Source organism: Odontomachus brunneus, unplaced genomic scaffold, assembly GCF_010583005.1.
Source record: "Odontomachus brunneus isolate Ranch 3 - 2012 unplaced genomic scaffold, Obru_v1 Obru_scaffold_001, whole genome shotgun sequence".
Lineage (NCBI taxonomy): Eukaryota > Metazoa > Arthropoda > Insecta > Hymenoptera > Formicidae > Odontomachus > Odontomachus brunneus.
In genome coordinates, this window is record NW_022639451.1 from 3,459,352 (window position 1) to 3,466,735 (window position 7,384).

Below are 7,384 nucleotides of genomic sequence, written 5' to 3' on the forward strand. Positions count from 1 at the left end.
ACTAAGAAAGAAATATCTAAAAATTAACAAGTATTTATTAAAGGTAGCATCACAACATATTTACTTAAATCAAAATTATTTTCATTTAAGGAAATAATATCTTAAATGAAAATAATTTTGATTTAAGTAAATATGTTGTGATGCTACCTTTAATAGATACTTGTTAATTTTTAGATATTTCTTTCTTAGTCTGGACTAAAGTAAACAAAAAGTACGCTTAACATTTCATTCGAGATGTTTATGACAGCGTGACTCATGCGATCGCAACCGGAGATGATATGATATTTCGTTGGATGTGCAGCACTGAAACTAGGATTATCGATCTAGGTGAAACGCTTGATGTGAAATGAAACGGTTTCCACGGACAGTTTCCTATCGGATACACATGCGACAAAAATTAGCACGTTGGTATCCACCGATATGCGATCTACGCGGCACGTTCTACTCGAGTGGCAAACTAATGTTCATGATTTACGAAAATTTCTACCGACTAAAACATATCCCTCGTATATTCCGTTCGTGTTGCAAGACATTCATATGTTCAGGTCGCTTGTTACAAGGTATCTGTATAGAAAAAAGGACATTCTCTATACAGGAAGTCTATACAGGAAGAGGACGTTCGGAAAAATCTTTATTTTTGGCATGTTAATCCTCAAATGAAATTATATAGCGTTGAATGAAAATATGTTAGTTGCAAGAATATATTTCACATGATTCAACAAAGAAAAATCTGTGTTCTTATTGTTAAAAAATAACTTTCATTAATAGAAAGCGTAAAATGTTGGATTGAGAATATGATATCTTTAAATGTGTGTTTTATGGCCCAGATTCCTCTATCTATTTAAAACTACTCATTATTTCATATATAAGTTAAACATTGTTTCACATACAAACAATGATTAATTTTGTTAGAAGAATTTTATTATATCGTGAGTTTAAACAATTATTTATTAAATTGGATATAAAATGTATCGATGCAAGTGAAATTTATCTTCGTTTGACGTTATGCAATCTCATTTGAAGATTAACATGTTAAAAATAAAGATATTCTCCAGACAAGAATACTATTGTCTTTCTGTGTATGCGATTAATATATTTTCTCGAGTAAAATTTAAAGAAGTAAAATAATTTCGTTGAAGAAGTTAAATATAAATAAAGTAAAAAAAATAAAATTGAATTCGAGCGACTTTTCACTCGTATAGAATAAATTCTTCACTCTGAATTATCGAGTGAATATTTTTATTCGAAATTGAAAAGTCTAATATGCCTTTTTGGAATGAATTTATCATAATCGATTGAAACATTGACTGGTGTCGATCAAGAATACACACTTTAAAGCTGAGTTAAAATATTCACTTTCGATCACTGATTCTGAGTGGAGATATCTTCACGCTTCGAGTGAGATTTCACTCCAAGAAATTTAGAGAGTAGAAATATTATTTTTGTGAAGAAAATATCATCGCTTTGACACACTAATTGCAGTACCGGTTTTCACTGATTTTCACGAAAGCTTAACTGACGATCGAAGTGTTAAGGAAACGCTCAATAAAGGCACATATTCTTTTATTACGTTTTATGAGCTGACTAATATCAGTTATGCAATTTTTTCAGATGCAATAATGATGATACAATAATGATACTTAATGATGAAAGTATAAAATATAAAATGTAACGCAATATGTAAAATAGAAAGAGGGAGAAAGAGGGGCAAGAGAGAGAGAGAGAGAGAGAGAGAGAGAGAGAGAGAGAGAGAGAGTCAGGAAGACAACATTTCTTTTTTTCAGAAAAGCAACGGTGTTGAAGCAATGTCTTGTCTTTCAACATTTATAAATTCTCTCATCATGGAGAAACATGAGACTGTAACAATCGCTCTGAGCAGTTACTGAGACCGACAACTTAAAGTGACTTTAACTCAATTTCCCGAGTTAAATCTAACCAGGAGGGCAACACTCCTCGTTTGACTTCATGAAAAGCGCTGTCGAAGCGCGCGAGTGATCTTACCTCGATCGATCAAACGGACCTCAGAGCTCGCATCGACGCGTCCTCGAGAACGCACAAAACGACCACAGTCCAGATTCTTAATTTTCAACCATCATCGGGCCGGGGACGACCACGACGAGGACGTGGGCACATCGACGTTCGCGCGATTTCCAGCTCTCGGGACGCGATCGGGAAGTTCAAACTCCGCGAGACGCAAACTCACGCTCCGACCAGCTCCGCTCCGCGAGACGGCCGGAGGTTTACTGACACCGGCGAGTCGCGACCGGCGCAGCGCGGCGCGACGCGGCGAGGTGAGGCGAGGCGAGGCGCCTCCACCTGCTCGTAATGTAAGCAGAGTTTATCTGTGAGTTTATCCCGCGATGCGTCACCGCGACGGAAGGGACAACGCGCGTCGTATAGCGCGTAGCCGATAATCAACCGTTTTCTTGCTGTATGCATACAGAATGAGTACAAAACGGACGTCGGCCTGTGGAACTCGCTTCGCGAACGACCGCCCCGCGTGAATAAATCGGCGGACGAGCCGCGCGAGTGTGACTTTTGTTACGCTGCAGCGTTAGCTCGCGCGCGCGCGCGCGCCAGAGAGAGAGAGAGAGAAAGAAAGAAAGAGAGAGATGGAGGAGCCTGGTCGTAATATATCGCTAATGATGGCGTCGTGAAGTTAATTGATCGCGTAGGTTTGACTCTAACATTCGTTGAGAACCGGAGTTCGAGTGGAGAGAGAGAGAGAGGATAGCTCTCTCTCTCTCTCTCTCTCTCTCTCTCTCTCTCTCTCTCTCTCTCTCTCTCTCACAGAATTTCTTTCTCAGTGTTAGGCAAATTGCTACACAAATAAGATATTGTAATAAAAATTACAATACAATTTCAGTAATCCGAGAATAGACAATATTCTTTTAATGCATTTCAAATAAAAAAAACAACGATATTCGCGAATTTATTTAAAGAAAACTATTAAATGAATATAGGTTTGAATTTTACGTATGTAATTAAGTAATATTCACATTCAAACCAAAATACTTATAATTATCTTTTGCGTGCAAAAGATGTCGCAGCATCTATTGCCACTCCCGAAACTGCAGCCCTTGCATGGCTTTTCTGGCTTGTATGATTCATGTTTATAAAATAGTAAAAAAAGAAAAGAAAAAAGTTTCATATAAAATAATGTTATTGTTATAAAACATATATATTAAAATTTTTATCTTCAAGCCATCGAATTGCTTAGCTCATTTTAACGAAGAAGTTGAATTTTGATGATTGATTTGCCGACTATTTCAGTCAACTACATTTTAATAGATTAATGCCCAACTACTGTTTCCTAGATATAAAAAAGCGACGGAGTATTATCCGCGGAACTTTATCGGAAAATGCGAAGGTTTCGTCACGAGGTGGACTTTGAAAGAGCCGATTTTACTGGCATAAGAAATCTATTAAATATCTGTTAAGAGTGTCCATTTGCCTGCGTAAAATCGAATAGAAATAACGGGTTCCCGTGATCAATGGAACGATCAGTTGATTCCAATCGGTTATCGCTCGTGACCGCATCGCGAAAGTATTGATTGTGATCGAAGGAAGAATGTCGTTATAGAATGAGAAACAGTTAACCCTTTAAACCATAGGGAAATGTTAGCGTTCCACCTATCTTTTCCTCATTTTTCAGTGATTTCAACAAACATCAGTGCAGACATAGTAGACTATATTATTACTATGCACTCTCATAAAGAGATAAGAAGACATAAGAAATGTAAAATGAATAAAAAATAATTTCAATGTTTAATTGCTAAATTATTACAAGCAAGTAAAAGAACAGCAAAACAGGCACTTTTTCCAGACAGAAATCATTTCGGGTCTAACTATTAGGAATCGACAAATCATTATCAATCGAGAAACATTAAGTTTCTTAAGGTTTATTAAGGATAAAATTAATAGTATTTTACACATTTTTTTCGAAAATGTTTTTAAGTCTTCCATTTTTTAACTATACTCCAATAAACTACAAAAATACTGCTAATATTTTTGCTGCAGGCTTTTGTCAAAAATACAAATATATCTTCTTCATATCGGAGAAGTGTTTTTGTTATTTTTCATTAATGCTAAAAGCGAGATTATTAATTTTAAAAACTTATTATCGCGATATCGGATCCGCCATCTCGAATTTTGCTTTTTTAACCTCGGATGCGCAATCAGAGATTCTGAAAGTTCCCACATGCCAAAAATTCCACTGAGAAATAACGTACGATTCAAAGGATTAAGAGACGAATCGTTCCAGCTCCAACACAGTGCATCGAGATAATTACACAGGACTACAAAAAAATAAAGTCTTTTTATCGAAAAGGAGAACCATTATTTTTTATGTATTTCGAAGTGCTAAAACTGAATGACCTTTAAGGTAACGTAGCACATCAAGGGAAAATGAAGTACCCTATACATATAATTTTTATCTGGCTTATTAAAAGTTTTGTATGCCTCAACATATAAATATACATGATTATTGTTTTTAAACTAAAAGAATTTAATTACAGCGTATATGCCCCATGTAGAATATGCAAAATATTGAATATACTTAACCAATTAACGCCCAAATGTGCTTAAATTTTACGTAGATTTGAGTCATTTATTTTACTACGGAAATGAGATCTGTTGTTTATAAAGAGTATCATTCCTACCAATTTCGACGTCGTTTTATCAAACAGTATTGAGAAAATTTTTAAAAATCACAATTTATGCAAAATTTTTGCAAAATAAAATAAAAAACGCATATTTCTAGGGCTAATTTTTTACTCTTCCGCTATTTTCTCCATAAAAACGTGCTAGTATCGCTCGCGAAAGTGTCTAAAACGTGTTCCCGAGACTTTAAAAATATGCCATGGGTATTTTTTTCAACAAACATGGCGGTACCAAAATGGTGGTCGATTTGAAGAGTTTAATTCGAATTTTCATTTACATTTGGTTATCGAAAGTGTTTTAGGATCAATATTACTACAAAATTACAAAGTAATTTGCATAGTAATTACATAGTAAAACTTTCCTGAGCGATATTAATACGTTTTTATGGAGAAAATAGTGGAAAAGTAAAAAATTAGCCTTAAAAACATGCGTTTTTAATTTTATTTTGCAAAAATTTTGCATAAATTGCGATTTTTTAAAATTTTCTTAAGGCTACTCGATAGAACGACATCGAAAGTGGTAGGAATGGTACTCTTTATAAACAATAGACCTCATTTCCGTAGTAAAATAAATGGCTCAAATCAACATAAATTTCAGCACATTTGGGCGTTAATGGGTTAATGTTGAACCTTCTTGTTGAACCATCATAACAAAAATTTGACGTGCTATGTCAAGTTTATTTTAAAGGTCACGTTCAGTTTCAGCATGTTGAAATACATAAAAAATAGAGGTTCTTTCAAGAAAAAGACTTATTTTTTCGTGATCCTGTGTTATGAATAAGAAATTTCACACGGATTGTTCTTCGAATTTGGTTTCTTTAACGAGATACGATTCGCAAAAAAAAGCGAAAAAGAAATAACAATATATTTGTAAAAAATGTGTACACTGGGAGAAAAATATTTAAAGTTAACAAATATTTATTATTAGATGGGTATCATTAACATATTAACACACTAAGAAAGAAATATCTAAAAATTAACAAGTATTTATTAAAGGTAGCATCACAACATATTTACTTAAATCAAAATTATTTTCATTTAAGGAAATAATATCTTAAATGAAAATAATTTTGATTTAAGTAAATATGTTGTGATGCTACCTTTAATAGATACTTGTTAATTTTTAGATATTTCTTTCTTAGTCTGGACTAAAGTAAACAAAAAGTACGCTTAACATTTCATTCGAGATGTTTATGACAGCGTGACTCATGCGATCGCAACCGGAGATGATATGATATTTCGTTGGATGTGCAGCACTGAAACTAGGATTATCGATCTAGGTGAAACGCTTGATGTGAAATGAAACGGTTTCCACGGACAGTTTCCTATCGGATACACATGCGACAAAAATTAGCACGTTGGTATCCACCGATATGCGATCTACGCGGCACGTTCTACTCGAGTGGCAAACTAATGTTCATGATTTACGAAAATTTCTACCGACTAAAACATATCCCTCGTATATTCCGTTCGTGTTGCAAGACATTCATATGTTCAGGTCGCTTGTTACAAGGTATCTGTATAGAAAAAAGGACATTCTCTATACAGGAAGTCTATACAGGAAGAGGACGTTCGGAAAAATCTTTATTTTTGGCATGTTAATCCTCAAATGAAATTATATAGCGTTGAATGAAAATATGTTAGTTGCAAGAATATATTTCACATGATTCAACAAAGAAAAATCTGTGTTCTTATTGTTAAAAAATAACTTTCATTAATAGAAAGCGTAAAATGTTGGATTGAGAATATGATATCTTTAAATGTGTGTTTTATGGCCCAGATTCCTCTATCTATTTAAAACTACTCATTATTTCATATATAAGTTAAACATTGTTTCACATACAAACAATGATTAATTTTGTTAGAAGAATTTTATTATATCGTGAGTTTAAACAATTATTTATTAAATTGGATATAAAATGTATCGATGCAAGTGAAATTTATCTTCGTTTGACGTTATGCAATCTCATTTGAAGATTAACATGTTAAAAATAAAGATATTCTCCAGACAAGAATACTATTGTCTTTCTGTGTATGCGATTAATATATTTTCTCGAGTAAAATTTAAAGAAGTAAAATAATTTCGTTGAAGAAGTTAAATATAAATAAAGTAAAAAAAATAAAATTGAATTCGAGCGACTTTTCACTCGTATAGAATAAATTCTTCACTCTGAATTATCGAGTGAATATTTTTATTCGAAATTGAAAAGTCTAATATGCCTTTTTGGAATGAATTTATCATAATCGATTGAAACATTGACTGGTGTCGATCAAGAATACACACTTTAAAGCTGAGTTAAAATATTCACTTTCGATCACTGATTCTGAGTGGAGATATCTTCACGCTTCGAGTGAGATTTCACTCCAAGAAATTTAGAGAGTAGAAATATTATTTTTGTGAAGAAAATATCATCGCTTTGACACACTAATTGCAGTACCGGTTTTCACTGATTTTCACGAAAGCTTAACTGACGATCGAAGTGTTAAGGAAACGCTCAATAAAGGCACATATTCTTTTATTACGTTTTATGAGCTGACTAATATCAGTTATGCAATTTTTTCAGATGCAATAATGATGATACAATAATGATACTTAATGATGAAAGTATAAAATATAAAATGTAACGCAATATGTAAAATAGAAAGAGGGAGAAAGAGGGGCAAGAGAGAGAGAGAGAGAGAGAGAGAGAGAGAGAGAGAGAGAGAGAGAGAGAGAGGCTCGG

The 7,384-nt window shown here is 33.6% G+C and overlaps 1 protein-coding gene across 3 annotated transcripts in view; it reads right to left on the minus strand.

The window, feature by feature from the left end:
* LOC116840557 overlaps positions 1–7,384 on the minus strand; it is a 149,532-nt gene that overhangs the window by 127,632 nt on the left and 14,516 nt on the right. Inside the window, exon 1 of one of the 3 annotated variants that reach the window (XM_032807409.1) lies at positions 2,002–2,247. The exons of the other annotated variants lie outside the window; for them this stretch is intronic. The gene's annotated coding sequence lies outside the window, so the exon portion shown is untranslated. Of the gene's footprint in view, positions 1–2,001; positions 2,248–7,384 lie in introns of those variants that run through there. 3 annotated transcript variants of the gene reach the window in all.